The sequence below is a fragment of the Physeter macrocephalus genome, chromosome 5, assembly GCF_002837175.3.
Source record: "Physeter macrocephalus isolate SW-GA chromosome 5, ASM283717v5, whole genome shotgun sequence".
NCBI lineage: Eukaryota > Metazoa > Chordata > Mammalia > Artiodactyla > Physeteridae > Physeter > Physeter macrocephalus.
In genome coordinates this window covers 27,621,150-27,640,507 of record NC_041218.1, presented here as the reverse complement: position 1 = coordinate 27,640,507, position 19,358 = coordinate 27,621,150, and the positions used below count along the sequence as shown (strand labels likewise).

The 19,358-nt window shown below is 37.6% G+C and overlaps 1 long non-coding RNA gene across 2 annotated transcripts in view; it reads left to right on the top strand.

Annotated features, from left to right (window-relative positions):
- The window catches only part of LOC112066111 (uncharacterized), a 65,551-nt gene that overhangs the window by 10,975 nt on the left and 35,218 nt on the right, over nt 1-19,358 (top strand). For both annotated transcript variants that reach the window (XR_008617335.1, XR_008617336.1), the window contains exons 3-4: nt 1,552-1,719; nt 3,559-3,634. This is a non-coding gene — a long non-coding RNA (uncharacterized lncRNA). The remainder of the gene's footprint in view (nt 1-1,551; nt 1,720-3,558; nt 3,635-19,358) is intronic.

Genomic DNA, 19,358 nt, shown 5'->3' with positions numbered 1-19,358 from the left:
ATGTCAGATGAAGTCTAGCCTTAGCCTGATCCAAGACAATGAAGCACTGGATCATAAATGAAAATTCACTTCACAGAAATGTCACCTCGAGGCAAGAGTATCAGCCTTTTGTGTGTCACTTATTACACACTCAGCCATTGGCTTTGGGAAGAGGGGGCTTTGGGATTTGGGTGCTGACTCCCATTAGCCTAAAGCAATGCCAGATTTCTGGAGAAATCTGGAGAAGGGAGCACCTGTGAGCTGTTAACAGGCAACACTCCCAGCAGCTGGGAGCTGGGTGCATGGACTGGTCAAGGGAAACTGTCAACAGTGTAGCTCCTTTAAGTGGAAGGTTTCTAAATCCATGATTTTCCATTGCACTCACAGGATGCCAAATGATAATTTCTATATCTGTATGAGCTGAAATCTGGCTCACACTCTGTTAGCCAAGTCGTGTGCCCTGGCACCCGGAGGAGACATCTTTTGCTAACTCCTACAAAAGCATTGAATAGACTAGTGACAACTCTAAAGCATAAGCTGCAAGTGAAGGGCCTCAATAACTAGTCCTAAGCAGGGCAAGGAAAGCAATACTGACAAATGTTTAAAGTAAAATAGTACCTGGATATAAGTTATCTTTTCATCAAAGTCCAATAATTGTTTTTCTCTGCTTGGTCAGCACTGTCACTGAGTGAACCCAGCTGGAAATCAGCTGATTTGGAAGCTGGGAGTTGTATCTTGTAAGGGTGACCCGTCTACAATACAGAACCGAGCAGAGACAGGGTGAGAAATTGGTTCGATAGCAATTTCTCAAGGACAAGTACAGTTATTTGCTAAAATAACCTTAGAAGGTTGTATTTGGCCGTCTAAGTTTCCAGTCCCTGTATCTCCTTTGGGCATAGCAGCATATATATATATATATATATATATATATATATATATATATATATATATGTTTTCGAATCATTTCCTTTTGGCTGTACTTTTCCCATTCAGTTTCTGCTCATTGCTAGCTTTCAAATCACTTACTGATCACTGGAATCCATATGTCATCTTTACTCTTCTATATTTTCCTGTAATCGATACCTGTTCTTTTTCAAAAGCTGATGTTCATGATCCTGAGTAATGGTAGCCACATTTATATTTTGTGACCTTGCCCTTCAAAGGTCACATCTAAGGTTTAAGGCCCTTCTGGCCATAGAAGATTGGACCAGGGCTAAATAATCTCTGGGCCAACAAATTTGTTTCCTGAGATCTGGGGATCATGTATTTTAGATGTTAATGTATGCTAATTGCATAAACTAAGGACATATAAATTCAAGGAATGTGGGGTGGCCATTTTCTGCTGTGTTCGTGAAAGAAGAACAAAGCAATTTACAGAGAGAAATTGGAATGAAGCGGACTTAAAGAAAGAAGCAAAGATGTGAGATCATGTGATCTCTAGAGAGGGAGATAAAAGGAAGAGAAGTCTCCATCCCTGCTAGCTTTCCATTTCCTAGTTGAGGCCCAGTATCACTTCTTGTTCCTGGATTTTCCATTGTCCTATGTAAGTTCCTCTTTTTTGGTTTATTCCAGAGCTCTCTGAAAGTGCACCTCAGGTGGGACTGGAACCCAGTTGCACCTCAGATGGAACTTGAACTCACAATCTTCCAACTGAAAACCACAACTCATCTCAGGACTTAATGAAGCTCAGGTTCTTTATGCCTCGGCACAGAAGGAATTCAGTGAGAGGCAAAGTGATAGGTAAGAAGTAGATTTATTAGACTAGGACGCTTGTGAAGGATTCAAGCGGGCAGGCAAGAGGGCTCTGCCTCAAGAACTAAGTGGGCTACATTTTTATAATCAAAGGAAAAGTGGGGAGGAGGAAAAGACCACCTTCCTCAAAAGATGTTGCAAGAAAATGGGGCACGAGAGGATGGTCATATCCCAGGTCTCAGCTGAGTCCCTGGGACAGGCCGCCAAATGAGGGTCCTTGGCTTCGTGCACGAAAGAATTCAAGAACGAGCCAGAATAAAATGAAAGCAGGTTTACTTAGATACTCATTCCATAGGCAGAATGGGGTCTGTCTCGGAAAGTGAGACAGCCCTGAGAGATACGCACTCCATAGATAAGAGTGTGGACCATCCCAGAAGGTGAGAGAGCCCCCAGGCTGCAGGAATGGTTAGTTTTTATGGGCTGGGTAATTTCACAGGCTAAGGAGTAGGAAGATAATTCCAGCTCTTTTGGGGGTGTGGGTGGGGATTTCCAGGAACTGGGCTACTGTCCATGTTTTGGCCTTTGATGGTTGGCCTCAGAACTGTCATAACACCTGTGGGTGTGCCATTTAGCACGCTAGTGTGTTACGATGAGTGTATAATGAGGCTCAAGGTCTGCTGAAAGTCTAATCTTCCACCATCTTGGGCTTAATTGGTTCCAACCAGTTTATGTCTTATCCTCAATGGCTATGTCATTCTTTTAATGGTTGTGCCCTGCCCCCTTCTCTCCTGTCTCATTTCTATTACCTGCACCTAAAAGATCCTTGACCAAGATAAATATTTTAAACTAATTTGAACAAGTTGTTTAAAAACTAAGTTTCATATTTTCTTTCTCACATTTCCATTTTCCTCCTTTAAGATTTGTAGGAAGATAAAGACAGTGGAATACTGGTACTTCTTTCTTACCTGGATACTCTTCATACTGAAATTCTTGTATGTTTACGTCATATTCAATTAGACTAGGACTCAATTGATGAAAGAGGGAAGTTCGAATAAGCATCCAAACTGACTTGGTATGATGACTCAGCTCCTACATAATGATGGTGTCTATGTGCATGCATATTACAGCGTTCTGACACACACAAGGAGAATGTGGCGTCCTTTCACAATTTCCTGTCTTCGTGCAGGTTCATACAAATCCCAGTCTTACCTTCCTCAGGCTCTCCAAGCGCCACTGGGTTTAATGTAGATCTATAGCTCCGACTGATAAGCTCCTGAAGTCATGGTGCACAAATTCGAACTCATTGATCTTTGTTGCAAATCCTTCTTCTTCAGGTGTTTTCTTGTCTTAGTGCATAACACAGCTGTGTACTCTTTTCCAGTCAGAAACCTCTAAACCATCCTGTCCTCCTGTCCCTCACATTGTCCCTGTCCTCTTATCTCCAGTCGCTATAGCCTGTCAATTTTACCTCCTTTTCACTCTCTATCATCACCTCTTTTTCATCTCTTCTGCCTGTGCCCCAAATCAGACCATCATTGACTGCCTTCCCGGTCTCCCTGTTTTAAGTCTCACTGCTGTGCCCCCAGTTCATCCTGTACATTTTTGCCAGCAAGCAAGTGAGAAGCTGATCATGTTAGCCTCCCTAAAAAATTCTTCAGAGGTTCCTCATTACTTAACAGGGTAAGATTTAAGCTCCTCACCCAGATATATAAGGCCCTTCGATATCTATCCCTCCCAACTTATTCAGCCTCATGCTCTGGTGACTCTTCCCCCTGCGCCCAACCCCTCACACTTCACACTCCGTCAGTGCTTCGAGTTGCTTCAACAGGCCACATTTCTCACACCTTATTCCCTCTGCTTGGAGTGTCCTCTCTCTTGTTTCCCTAGGGTCGTCTGTGTGGCAAGCCCTCCTTCAACAACCGGGTCAAGTATTTACCACTTTGGTGAAGGCTGAATTTCCCAGGTAAGGTGCCCTTTTCTCCTTGGTTCCCACATCGAAACTTGCATGCAATTCCGCTACAGCTTAAAATGAATTAAACTGATGTGTATTTATTTATTTCCTCATTTGACTCTAAGGTGATGGATCCTGTATTTTTATGTGCATACGACCCCATATATGTGTATTTTTCAGTTACATGATCCCCCACTGCCTAGCACAGATTCTCAATAAATATTTGTTGACTAAGAATTAGAGAAACGTGAAAGGGAAGGGAGGAAAGAAAGGAAGGGAGGGAAAAACTGAAGGAGGACTGTTCAGAGTTCTAAGAAACTACTTCAGATCCTTGTAGTTCTCAGTAGCCTTTTCTTCTAAATAATCCTGGCTCTCCCAATGCAAAATTTTTGAATCATGGCCGAGACTTCTGTTCTCACCCATCAGGATATAAATGCTGAAGCTACCCTCTGCAGCCAGGTAAGCCTTCAAATTTCTCCGATTTTCATTGGGAGATCTTTTGCCAGGTACCAGCTTCCTCTCTAATCTTACTTGCTTTTCTTTGACGCTCTTGATGCGTAACCCTCTCATAAGCAAAGAAAACAAAAATTTATTTTGAAGGTGACAATGACTCTGAATAATAGAAATACATTCAATAGTGGTAATGGATTGCCCAGGAATTATATATTATATTTAAATAATCTGTCTAAATATATTTCTACTGCAAAAATGCAACATTAAAGACTTAGAAGCTAACCATTGTGGACATTTTATTCACCATTCAAAGTATATGTTAATCAAAAAACTTGTCAGTTTCTCATGGAAAACTGAACATACATTTTTCTGGAAGCTCTTGCCTTGTATTTCTTTTGAATTAACAAAACTACAAGTGATAAATAAAGAAAATGAATTGTCACACTGATATTGCCTGTATAGAACAATCTTCTTGTTTTCTAAGCAACTTGGGCAGAAGTAGGAAAGAGGGACCATGTCAGTATGAGTAAAGAGAGAAATTGACAGTATACAATTGTTGGGGATACAGTATGTTAGGGATTTTTGCAAGTCAAGGGTTTAAAATGTAATCATTAGGTGGAGAAATCACTGCTCTTAAGACACTATTGGGTATCTGTTAATTCTATGGGAAATATGGTAAGAAAGGGACTTATGGTCTCTTACTCTAATATTTTGCCTTTAATTCCCTTCTTAGTTTCCATAAATTTCTGAGAAGTCGTGTATGCTAATGAAGTAGTTTTTCCTGCAAATATTTATGCAAGTAAAAGAAAAAATAACTTACATGTTTAAATTACCAGAAACGAAGACTTAAAGGAATAACTGCTTTTGTAGTCCATCTTTCTAGAGTCATCATTTCTTCAACTAATTCACTACAAAAACAGTTCAGGTCTTTATCCTAGTCTTCATATTTATTTAAACTAAGGCTATGATTAAAACTATTTTCATACCTAAAAATAGAAAGCAATATACTCTTCTTGCTTCCTTAGTATAGCAAAACATTGTCCCAAGGAGCTTTATTCTGTCGATATGTTCTATCACTCTCTTCTGTTAGGTCAGGTTTCATTTTTTATCACTTTACTCTTCCTAAAGCTGTTTTAATTTCCTTCTGAAGATAAGCTTTCCAAGGCCAGTTCCTGATGTTTCTCTCATTTGCCTGTTGCTGTTGTTCCATTATAATACTTATTCTTTCTTCAACAAATAGATTGTTAGTTTTCCCACTCTCCAACTTCTATTCCTATAGTTCCTAACTGAAGAGGCCTACTAAATTTGGATTTCTAATAGCTTATTTTCTCTTCTGAGGGACATTATGTTGATATCTTACCTATTATGACAAGGTTCATAATTGTAGTTGCTACAGAACTCTTTGAATTACAAAAAGCCTTTTCTTTTGGTCATCAATAATAGTTGCCTTTTGTTTTCTTGATTTTGAAAACGTCAGAGTCTGTCCTCAAGTAGAAATGTAGAACACCAGTCCTTCAAAACCACCTCAGACGGCATAAACCATAATTTTTTGCTATTCAGCTACTCTCAAAACCCAGTGAGAAATGTGGGATTTTGAAGTTTTCAATGGAAATGCTTTCCATCGAAACCCCTAGGTAACCTAACTTTTATTTTTGCATTAAATTCAATCCCTGGGAGGCCGCATGGTTGTACTGCATTAACTTAAGCCTCTTATAGAATCAAGTGCACTAAGTTATAGTGTAAAAACTCTTGATTTTAATAGAAGATTGTTGTAAGAAAAAGTATTATGAATTTACTTTTATATTGATGATAAAACTATTGTTCAGGATATTTTTCTTAAGTAATATAAGTTAATAGTCTCTCTAGAAGAGTGCTAAGTGAGAAGTTTCTTTCGGAATTTAGTTACAGAGAATAAGCTCTCCAGAAGCATTGGTACAATTTCTCTTTTCCGATGATAGTTGTAAAATAATGCATTTCTTTCCACACACCCCTTCCCAACCCCACCTGCCCCACCTCAGGCTGCTCAAATACTCAGAGCAAAATTTGATGCTATCATATCAACTATGTCAATGCTTTCAAAATTTCAGACATTTGCATGATACCTTCATGACGTTTGCCATATCCTCATACCTCCAGAAGAATTTATATTCTAATTTTAATCAAAGCAGTTTTTTACTTTAACAAATTTTTTTTTTTTTTTTTTTTTTTTTTGCGGTGCACGGGTCTCTCACTGTTGCGGCCTCTCCCGTTGCGGAGCACAGGCTCCGGACGCGCAGGCCCAGCGGCCATGGCTCACGGGACCAGCCGCTCCGCGGCATGTGGGATCCTCCCGGACCGGGGCACGAACCCATGTCCCCTGCATCGGCAGGCGAACTCCCAACCACTGCGCCACCAGGGAATCCCTAACAAATGTATTTTAAAAGAAAACTTGGGTTTGATATGCTAGCTATATTTTTAATCCACATCAAAATATTATTAAACTGTCAAAATAAATAATTTGTATAATGCTTAAAATCATCTCACATACTATCAGTAGTACATATATCATGCACTGGAAAACACTGAACTGTGTTAACTTAGGATTAGCTTATTTTGCCCTCCTATACCTGGTTCTGATTTTCTCTTAAATAATTTTATTGTGTATGCCTTTTGTTGCCTCAAAATATCTTTGGTAAAAGGGACTCTTGACTGCAGGTGTCAGAATCTAAGTGCAACTAGCATATGTAAAGAAAAGAAGAAGGAGAAGGAGGAGAAAGGAGAGGGAGAGAGAGAACTGGGCCTGTTAACTGACAGGTTCAAGATAGACCTCTTAAGGCTTAGCTGGATCTGTCATTCATTGATGTCAGTAGGTCTCAACCCTTCATTCTCTACCTTGCAGCTTTGTTCTATGTGGCCAAGATTCTTGGTCAGACTCTCAATGTACTGGCTCCCTGCAGCTCCAGGACTTATCACCTACCAGTTTAGCAATAATTCCAGGGGAAAACACAAGCAAATTTCTCTTTTCGCACAACTAGAGCAAAAGTCTTAGGTCTGATTCTCATTACTCTGACAAGCATCATGTTACTTAACTAATCACTGTAGCACGGAGTTTTGCAGTGTCTGACTAATAAATTTGCATCATGCACCTGGGGAAGATGGGTCAGTTCCACCCACACCAGATATAAGAATACTAGGGTAGATAGTTTCAAAAGTAAAAGAGGGTATGGTTACCAGCTGTAATGGACTCAATGTTTATGTCTCCTCTCCCCCAAATTCATATGTTGAAATCCTAACCCCCCAACATGATGGTATCAGGAGGTGGTGCCTTTGGGAGGTAATTTGGTCATGAGGCTGAAACCTTCAAAAGTGGGATTTCAGCAACTATATATTAGGGTTGCTGGGCCTCGGCACTATTGATATTTTGGACTGGCTAATTCTTCGCTTTGGAGGGTTTTTAAACTAAAAGTTAGGTTGAAATATCAGAATCAAGGACAACTGTTTACTTTTTTGTTGTGTTTTTTTATTTTTAAAAATTTTTATTGGAGTATAGTTGATTTACAATGTTGTTTAGCTTCCGCTGCACAGCAAAGTGAGTCAGTTATACATACACATGATCCACTCGTTTTTAGATTCTTTTCCCATATAGGTCATTACAGAGTATTGAGTAGAGTTCCCTGTGCTATACAGTAGGTCCTTATTGTCATGTATTTTAGTGGTCCCCAACGTTTTTGGCACCGGGGACCACTTTCGTGGAAGACAGTTTTTTCACGGAAGCGGTGGGGGGTTCAGGTGGTAATGCGAGCGATAGGGAGCTACACGTGAAGCTTTGCTCACTCACCCGCTGCTCACCTTCTGCTGTGGCCCGGTTCCTAACAGCCCGCGGACCGGGGCTTGGGGACCACTGATCTATTTTATTTATAATCGTGTGTATATGCCAATCCCAATCTCCCAGTTTCCCCCGCCCCCAAGGATAACTGTTTAAATAAGTGCAGCCATGTTTATATAATAAATGCTGCTTAATGCAGCATCTGTGCAGCATTAAGATGTTTAACAACATCTCTGGCCTCTACCCACTAGATGCCAGTGGCATCCTCCATTGTAACAGCCAAAAATGTTCCCAGACATTGCCATATCCCCCTGGGAGGAAACGTTGCCCCAGTTGAGAACCACTGCAATATATGTAGATATAGATGTACAAATATAATGACATTTATAATTAGAAATGAGCCTCATTGCTGATCCAGGTTTGTGATTAATGGTAAAATGCTATTGATGGTATTATAACTACTCCATGACCAACATTTCCTTCCTTATTACATCTACATAAAGACTATCCTTAGTTGTATGGTCACTGATAAGATTTATTGAATTTATTCCTTGTGCTTCTGTATCTTTACTTCATGGATTCATAATTATTTTGCATGACAAAGGAGAGAAAACAACTTTACTGTACATCAGGGGAATCTGTCAGTTGCTGCTCTCACACATAATTCTATAGCCATTACTTATGTTTGAAATTGTATTTGATTTCAATCCATATCAATTGTTGTTCTTCTCTTCAGCTCATCATTCACATATGTTTGTAATTCTATAATTTTCCTCCATCTATATTCTTATAGTTGAGCTATGCTATAGCATTTCACCTTCCTGCTAGTATATTAGTTGCAATTTAGAACATTTTGGTTGTTATAATATTTTGGCATATAATATTTTGGCATTTTTGTTATGGGTAGTTTGTACATGATTCCAATTACTTGGATTTGGAGAGAGGTCACTAAGACTGGAAGCTGAGTGGTTAGTGGATAGAATCCATGGATAACTGCAATATCCGGTCACAATTCAAGTAAAGTGGGCACCAAAATTTACAGTGGGTGGAAAGAGCATCATCAGACATGTGATACTCTGACAGCTAGATACAGTTGTCATCTGTGAGGGTGGTGCACAAATAATAGCATTTCCAACCATTAAAATGATGTTTCTAGTACAAAATTTCAAACCCAAAGACTGAAGTTAAAAAAAAATAAATGGCCCCTAATCTAAGTGGTGGGAATGAGCAACTAGGCAAAAAACTGGAATTGAAACTGAGAATTCTGGACAGCACAGAGGTCCCATTAGTTGAACTATGTGGTATAGAAATTGAGACTTATGGAATAGTAAGGGAAACCAATGGTAAGTGAGGTATCTTTGGAACAGAATTATAGAAAACTGGCTTAAAACTAAGCTTTGCCTGATGAAAGCTTCTTGGGCACTTTCTGCCTCAAGTCAAAAGTGGAAGTGCCATGGGGTGAGCAGATCAAAGAACCCAGAGGGCTATCTGCCAACTGACGAGCAATGGAAGCTGATAGCCAATGTTCCAGTTAAAAAACTGGATTTGATGGCAGGCTATACAACACCTCTGAAAAAAGATTCATAGTACCAGCTATTGATGACACAACATGATGTCTCCTAAGATTCATTGGTTGTCTTGATTTGTTTTTCTTTTTTCTATGTCACTGGAACCTATATTGCCTCAGTAGAATATTTTTATAATGGTTTAAGGCTATTCTTGTCTGTGGAAGCTACTGGAAGTCTTTAATCTTTTTCCTGGTTCTTGCTCAGACTTATTATTTGCTTCTTTAGATTTGGCAGTCAATTCAGAAGTTTTTGCTGTTAATACAATGGTCCATGTTCTTCTTGTATGAGTTCGTCTTTGTGCACTTGTATGGGAAAGAACTGCACAAGCTGTAGTTTATCAGGCTTGAGCTTAGTTTTACATTTTTTAAAAATAAATTTATTTATTTTATTATTTGTTTATTTTTGGCTGCATTGGGTCTTCGTTGCTATGTGTGGGCTTTCTCTAGTTGCGGCGAGCGGGGGCTACTCTTCATTGTGGTGCGTGGGCTTCTCATTGCAGTGGCTTCTCTTGTTGCAGAGCACGGGCTCTAGGCACGCAGGCTTCCGTAGTGTGGCACGTGGGCTCAGTAGTTGTGGCTCGCGGGCTCTAGAGCACAGGCTCAGTAGTTGTGGTGCACAGGCTTAGTTGCTTCGCGGCATGTGACATCTTCCCAGACCAGGGATTGAACCCGTGTTCCCTGCATTGGCAGGCAGATTCTTAACCACAGCACCACCAGGGAAGTCCCTAGTTTTACACTTTTTAAAAATTAGACGTTTACTATTTCAGTTATTTAATAATTATAATTATGGATAATATATAAAGGAATAATGTAAAGTTTGCTCTGTTATTCTTTTTAATTTCTTTCCCTCTTTTCTATGGAAAATAAGATAAGTATGAAGTATCACTACCTGAGATTACATTATTGGTTTTTAATTTTATATTAAATTGTACTACATCGGCAGGTGGATTCTCAACCACTGCGCCACCAGGGAAGCCCGGTTTTTAATTTTATATTAAATTTTACTAGTAGTTGTGGCTCGCGGGCTCTAGAGCACAGGCTCAGTAGTTGTGGTGCACAGGCTTAGTTGCTTCGCGGCATGTGACATCTTCCCAGACCAGGGATTGAACCCGTGTTCCCTGCATTGGCAGGCAGATTCTTAACCACAGCACCACCAGGGAAGTCCCTAGTTTTACACTTTTTAAAAATTAGACATTTACTATTTCAGTTATTTAATAATTATAATTATGGATAATACATAAAGGAATAATGTAAAGTTTGCTCTGTTATTCTTTTTAATTTCTTTCCCTCTTTTCTATGGAAAATAAAATAAGTATGAAGTATCACTACCTGAGATTACATTATTGGTTTTTAATTTTATATTAAATTGTACTAGCTCAATTTTATACTAGTTTGGAAAAGGATAACTACAGCGTATTTATATGCTCATCACATAAAATGTTTTTACTTAGCATGCATTTCTCACATGGTATTAGCTTTCTCAGTTTTACCTTAGTGTATGTGTGTGTGTGTGTTCTCTTTACATCAACCAATGCATTGTTTGAGTCAAATCTTTACTATTTGCTTTACTTAAATCCCTTAAGCTTATGATTCAGATCTCACAAGATATCACAGAAATCTCAACCTAGATGGGAATTTCGAGTTGTTCAAATTGAGCTTTCTTCTTCTTTAGCAATGTTCATTCTTTGTTTTAATCTCTCCCCTCAGGTTCTGTGCTTTTTTAATTAATAAATTTATGTAGTCAGCCAATCAGTGAATCCATATTCACCCATCCGTTTATAAAATATTTACTTCACACTCTGTCCTGCATGGCAGTTGGCTAGGCAGTGGAGAATCAAGGGTGAATGGACATTACCTCACAAGCCAGATTCTTGCCTCTGTGCTTTGCTCACCAGTGAGGTATGCTCCCCCAATGTTCATTCTTTGTTTTAATCTCTCCCCTCAGGTTCTGTGCTTTTTTAATTAATAAATTTATGTAGTCAGCCAATCAGTGAATCCATATTCACCCATCCGTTTATAAAATATTTGCTTCACACTCTCCTGCATGGCAGTTGGCTAGGCAGTGGAGAATCAAAGGTGAATGGACATTACCTCACAAGCCAGATTCTTGCCTCTGTGCTTTGCTCACCAGTGAGGTATGCTCCCCTACCCTGCCCTTCAGTTAGTGAGCAAATCCTGTCAATTCCGCCTCTTTTTCCTGCTAAATCTGTCCTTTGCTGCTCCTACCTGTCTCTGTTACCACAATCCTAGATCAAGTGTCTATCTTTTGTCACTGGGGTACCTACGACTGATGAATCTCTCTTCCTCTGATTCTTATTCAACTCTGCAGTCATAGGATCTTCCTGAAATGCAAACCAGCTACTCATAACCCCTTGGAAACCTTCCATTCTCCTACAGTGAAGTCAATGTCATTAACATTCTTCAAGGCTTTTCCTGATCTGACTTAAGTATATCTCACCTGCCTCATCTCTTGGCACTTCCTCCCTGAAACTCTTCTTGTCCTTCTATCCTTCATATCCTTGTCTTCTTGTTTTTATGTCTCTTCTTGTCTTTATGAGACAAGGGAATTGTCTTTTCCACTCTTTATACCTGGAAACTAGCTTAGTACTTGTTACATTATGAGTGTTAAATAAGTACTTGTTGAATGAATGATTGAACAAGAGAACAACTCATCAAGTATCTCAAATATTAAAGAAAAACCTTCTAAGTCTTAAAAAATGCCATTAGACTCTATGTTCTATACTCCATACTAGGATTATAGATAGAAAATAACTAATGACTTTGTTGTTGGTTCTTAACCATATCTGGAATAAGACAAAAAAAAATACATGCAGGAATAGAGTCACTTTGCTTTATGTCATGTATAAAATGCTGAGAGCAGCCAATTTTCGACAGGGACTTAGATTTAGGTTTCTTCATTTCAATCTCTGGATTCCCTTTTCTTTTTTTTCCCCATTAAATGACACCCCAAAAGAGTGCCCCCCCAAACACACACACCTTTTTGTCATCATTCTCCATATGAATCCTTAAAGTAGCAAACTTTCCTAGACAACTGGTGTAATGGAAAGCCCACTGAACCAGAAGTGGAAGACCTGCAGCAATTTGGAAAAACAGGGGAGACTACATTTATCTCAAGGGCAGGCTTAAACTGGTTGGGCCACTTTATTCATCTGGGAAATTAGAGGAATTGGATCAGAAGAGGCTATTCCCGGAGAACATCAAATACGTACTATTCTATATTCCATTTTAAATAGGAATTAATTTACAAATTTTCAATTTATATAAAAGTTTCAGGAAAATACTACATAAAGTAAGGTATATTTCTATAGGTCTCTGCATTTGAATTACCTTAACTTGCATGTAAATCCTTATGTGACAGGGATCTCAACTTCAAAGTGGACTGGGTCCACTGCCAGGAATTAGTCTTGACTAAGCATCTCTTGAAAACTGCTTGGACAAGCCTCAGAAGAGCCTGCTTTTCATGGGTTGCTTGTCAGGAGGACTTTGGTTTGGAGTTATGGGAAGTCTGAGGAAGTTTAGTGCATGGGAGCCTGGGCTCTAGAAACAAATGCTATGGAGGACACCATGTCTCTTTCCCGATCTCCTATTAAATGAGAGCCTTTGGGGAAGAAGTGATTTGGGTGGAGACTGAAGGAGCTGTTTTTATGACAGAAGATGAGATTTGGGAGAGGGACATTTTCTACATTTTGGAACAAGACATTGCTGCAATGGCACAATAAATTGTGACTGGAATGTGGTGCCACTTCTGATCCTTCAACTGCAGATTTGGGATGCACTGGGAGACACAGCTTTTGACAATGATGATGCATCGCTTCAGTGGCTTCTTAACTGAAGTAGGTATGGGGATTGGCTGTGAACACAGGCAAGACATCCCTGGACACTGAAAAAATATGCTGGTGAAGGGGAATATTGCAACAGACTATTGTCCTGTGAAGTGTAAAGAACAACAAGCTCACCAAATTTGAGTAACTGCTATCAATAAAAACAACTCTTTTGTATCCCTAGGATGATGACACCAGGGGAAACTTGGATTAAATTTACAAAAGGGTCATATAGGTACAGTCTAAGCCATAACTACCATTGTGCTATTTTTTTAATTTTGTTTTTTTATTTTATATTTTTTACTGAAGTATAGTTGCTGTGCAATATTATATAAGTTATGGATGTACACTCTAGTGATTCACAGGTTTTAAAAGTTATATTCCATTTATTGATATTATACAATATTGGCTAATTCCCTGTGTTGTACAATATATCCTTGTAACTTATTTTATACATAATAGTTTGTACCTCTTACTCTCCTACCCCTATATTGTCCCTCTCCTTTTCCCTCTCCCAGCTGGTAACCACTAGTTTGTTCTCTATATCTGTGAGTCTGATTCTTCATGTTATATTCACTAGTTTGTTGTATTTCTTAGATTCCACATATAAATGATATCACACAGTATTTGTCTTTCTCTGACTTATTTCACTTAGTGTAATGTCCTTCAAGTCCAACCTTGTTTCTCCAAATGGCAAAATTTCATTCTTTTTTATGGCTGAGTAGTATTCTTCTGTGTGTGTGTGTGTGTGTGTGTGTGTGTGTGTATATGTATACATATATATGTGTGTGTGTGTATACATATATACACAGCACAGTTTCTTTATCCATTCATCTGTTAATAAACATTTAGGTTGCTTCCATATCTTGGCCGCTATGAACATTGGGGTACAGGGATCTTTTTGAATTAGTGTGTTTGCTTTTTTTTAGATATATAACCGGGAATGAAATTGCTGGCTCATATGGTAGTTCTAGTTTTAGTTTTTGAGAAACCTCTGAACTGTTTTCCACAGTGGCTATACCAATTTACATTCCCATCAACTGTGTAAGAGGGTTCCCTTTTCTCCATATTCTCACCAACATTTGTTATTTGTGTTCTTTTTGATGACAGTCATTCTGCCAGGTGTGAGATGATATCTCATTGTGGTTTTGATTTGCATTTCTCTGATGATTAGCGATGTTTAGCATCTTTTCATGTAAATGTTGGCCATCTGCATTTCCTCTTTGGAAAAATGTCTATTCAGTTCTTCTACCCATTTTTAATTGGGCTGTTTATTTTCATGTTGAGATGTATGAGCTGTTTATATATGTTGGATGTTAATCCATTATTGGTCATATCATTTGCAAATATTTTCTCCCATTTAGTAGGTTGTCTTTTTGTTTAGTCTGTGGTTTCCTTTGCTGTTCAAAAGCTTTTCAGTTTAATTAGGTCTCATTTGTTTATTTTTGCTTTTATTTCCTTTACTTTAGGAGAGGGATCCCAAAAAATATTGCTTCGATTTATGCAGAGTGTTCTGCCTATGTTTTCCTCTCGGAGTTTTATAGTATCTGGTCTTACATTTAGGTCTTTAATCCATTTTGAGTTTATTTTTGGATATGGTGTTAGAGAATGTTCTAATTTCATTCTTTTACATGTAGCTGTCCAGTTTTCCCAGCACCACTTACTGAAGAGACTGTCTTTTCTCCATTGTATATTCTTGCTCCTTTGTCTTAGATTAATTGACCTTAAGTGCATGGGTTTATTTCTGGGCTCTCTATCCTGTTCCATTGATCTGTTCCACATATCCTGTTCCATATGTGTCTGCTTTATTTGTTTGTTTGTTTTTTGCTTTTTTTTTTTTTTGGAAGAAATTATCCCATCATGATCTATACTTGCTCTTTGCAGAATTGTAGCCACTGGTCATATTGGTCTGTTGAGTACTTGAATTGTGGCTGATCTGAATTGAAATGTGCTGTAAATATAAAATACTGATTTCTGAGACTTAGTTTTAAAAAAGAATGTAAAATATCTCAATCATTTTTATATTGATTGTATGTGGAAGTAATATTTTGGATATATTGGGTTAAATAAAACATATTACCAAAATTAACTTCATCTGTTTCTTTTTTTTTAAATGTGGCTCTAGAAAATGAAAAACTACATAAGTAGCTTGCATTGTATTTCCATTGGACAAGGCTAACCGATAATTAACATTTGGCCAATCAATCATATGCCATTTATTTTACTTTTTAAGTTATGCATACAAAAATTTTTAGGTTGATAAAATTATAAACTCCTTAAGGATAAGTTCTCTGTTTCTATTTTCATGTTTCCAGGTACTTATATCACTGATAGTATGTGATAGGTTTTACTGCATGCATGTTCATTTGAATTGATTTAAAAAGACTATTTGTTTATTTCTATAAAACTGTGACATACTTTTAGATTGTGTCCTAGATAAGTGTATTTTGGTTATAAACAGAACTTGGTATTGTTATAAAAAGTATTCAGGGCTTCATGCATGTTCATTTGAATTGATTTAAAAAGACTATTTGTTTATTTCTATAAAACTGTGACATACTTTTAGATTGTGTCCTAGATAAGTGTATTTTGGTTATAAACAGAACTTGGTATTGTTATAAAAAGTATTCAGTTCAGAAAATGTGTTAATAAATAACAATTACTTTAATTCCATCATGAGCTCATTTATCCATTTTCTTGCTTTATATTTTTTTAAATGAAAGTTAAGAAAGGCATTAGGGCAATTTTCTTCATTAATGTGTTTATTTCTATAAGCCTTTTGATAACTTAGTCTAATTGGGAGAAATTTTAGCTGAATTTCTAAAATTCCAAATTAGTATTTTCATTTTTAACTACTTATTTTGAAATAATTTTCCTACAGAAGACATAAGAAGAGCACAAGAAACTCCTGTGTACCCTTCAATCAGATTCATCAATTATTTACATTTTGCCACATTTGCTTTATTATTCTGTATTTTATCCTTTATCTGTCTATCCATATTATTAATTTTTTCATGAACCATTTGAGAGAGAGACACAGACATACTTTTTTACACCAAAATACTTAAGTTAGTATTTACTGAGAACAATATAAAATCATAGTACAATGATCAAACTTATGAAATTTAACACTAATTTAATGCAATTATCTATTAATCGATACATATTTAAATTTTGGCAATTGTCTTTGTGTTATACCTCCATCCCCCTCCCCCGGCCAATCCAGGGTCCAATTCAAGAGCATGCATTGCATTTAATTGCCATGTCTTTTTCAGTTGCTTTTAATCTAGAGCAAGTTCCCCAGCCTTTTTGTTTGTTTGTTTTGGTATGGGCTTTCATGACAGTGATATTTTTAAGAGTCTGGGACAGTTGTTTTGTATGGTGTTCTTTGATAGGAGTTTCCTAGCAATTAGAAGGCAGATTATGAATCTTTTGACACGAGTATAACAAAGGTGATGCTGTGATCTTCTCAGGAACCACAACAGGAGAACATGATGTCGGTTTCCCATTTTGATGATGTCAGCTCCATAAAGGTGGTGTCCACTAGGTTTCTCCACTGTTAAGTTACAATTGCAATTCCCAAATTTTAATTTTTATGAATTTGTACTTCATAAATAATTAGGAGGGAGATACTTTAACTATCTAAATGTCCTATTCCTCTTCAAACTTTCACCTTTATTTTTATCCTATATTGATGATTCTTACCTGAATTAACTATACTTTCTACTTCAACCAGCAATATATTGCAACAGATTAAATACAGAAATAGATATGAGAATCCAGATGAATTCTATCAAGCAGACAATAAGAGATTTGCTAAAATGTGCAACAATGCCACTCTTCTACTAGTTTATTTTTGTTTTGGAAAATAAAGCTATTTCCATAAAAATATGCTTCTCATATTAATGTATTATTGGGTTTATGATTCCACATTTCAACTAAACTTCATTGTTATTTTTAAATGAATGAATTTTTAAGAAATTTCTCAGCAATAATTTCTAATATAGTAAGCATCAATAGGAAGAACTCACAAAAACCAAAGCTCTATGAGATCCTCAATAAGTTTGAGGGTTTAAAGGGGCCTTGAGAACAAAAAGTTTGAGAACTATTGTCCAGAACCAAGTGAAATGCTGACATCACTGCTATAATCTGGAAATTTCTTAGGAAAGTGGCAATGAGGGGAAATTGTAACTGAGATTCTCAAATGAAGTCTATCTTTTGGACAGTAGTATCTTCAGTATAAGCCTGAGATTCTCCACAGAAAAGTCTTATCTTTTAGAAGTATAGCTGATTCAGTTTGTTGTAAAGCAGAAACTAACACACCATTGTAAAGCAATTATACTCCAATAAAGACGTTAAAAAAAAGTATATAATGTAATGAGAGGTGGAATAACGTGATGTCTGACATTTGCTTTAAAATAATACAATGGCGCGCTTCCCTGGTGGCGCAGCGGTTGCGCGTCCGCCTGCCGATGCAGGGGAACCGGGTTCGCGCCCCGGTCTGGGAGGATCCCACATGCCGCGGAGCGGCTGGGCCCGTGAGCCATGGCCGCTGAGCCTGCGCGTCCGGAGCCTGTGCTCCGCAACGGGAGAGGCCACAGCAGAGGGAGGCCCGCATACCACAAAAAAATAAAAATAAAAATAAATAATAATAATAATACAATGGCAATAATGGTGGTGTGGTGGTGGTGGGGTATAGATGAAATGAGATTGTGCTTTAACTGTTGAAGCTGCGCGGTTGGTACATATGGGTTCATTATAAAATTCTATTTTGAGTATGTTTGAAGATTTCCAAATTTATTTTAAATGTTTCATCTCTAGATAAACTTTTTAATGTTATGGACTTAGGAGAGAATCAAGCTTGATTGCCTGAAATGTCATAATAATTTAAAACATGTTAATTATACTTTCTTGGATTTATGTAAATATCTTTCTTCTAAAAAGTTCAAACTGATTGACCTTGACTGGTTTTTACAACATGAATACTCATCTATTTCTTTGACCTTTTGAACATCTTAGGGAAGTTTGCAAAATAAAAACAAATACATTGAGTAAACATCAAAAACTCATATAATGACAAGTAATATTATTGTATTTTTGGAATTAGCTATCATGAAGTATATGTTACCATAAAATCAGGTAGACCTGAGTTTGATTCCTGGCTCTGCTACTTCATAATATTTATAATAACATAACAATAACAAGAAATAATGTACGAACAAGGCCAACATTAATTGTGCTTAATATGTGATAGGTTTTGTGCTAAATCTTTACATTAGTGTATTCACTGAATCCTTACCACAGAACCAGAAGTTACTCTGCTTAGGAAATGACCTGCCAAATGATTACATTTGATAAGGGATTGAGCAGAAATTCGAAGCTGGGGCACTGGATCAGCATCCTTGCTTTATCCACTGCACTACATTGCCCTATCTTATCAGCTAACTGCCTTGGACAAATTATTTCTTCTCTCTCAGCCTTAGTTTTCTCTTTCATAAAATAGGGATACAAATAGTAACTACCTCGCAGGCACAGCGATTACATCAGACAATGTATGTAAAACACTGTTGACACAGTGACTAGCATGTAGGAAAATAAGAAATGCCAACTACTATTATTCTCATTACCTAGTTTTCTTCAACAAGTATTTGTGTTGACGGTAACAATGACAGGAGGATTACAAGACTATTAAAAACAATGATATATTTTTATTTTTACCCAGAAATCATCTGGATAGTAGAAGTTGCTCTCCAGTTTGGTAACCACTAGCCACATGTGGCTACTGAGCCCTTGAAATGTGGCTGGTCAGAATTGAGTTGGGCTGTAAGTGTAAAATACACACCAGACTTCAAAGATTTAGTATGAAAAAGAAAATATCTCAATAATATATTGATTGTATATTAAAATAATATTACTATGGATATGTTGAGTTTAAAATATTATTGAAGTGAATTCCACCTGTTATTTTTTTGGTACGCGGGCCTCTCACTGTTGTGGCCTCTCCCGTTGCGGAGCACAGGCTCCGGACGCGCAGGCTCAGCGGCCATGGCTCACGGGCCCAGCCGCTCC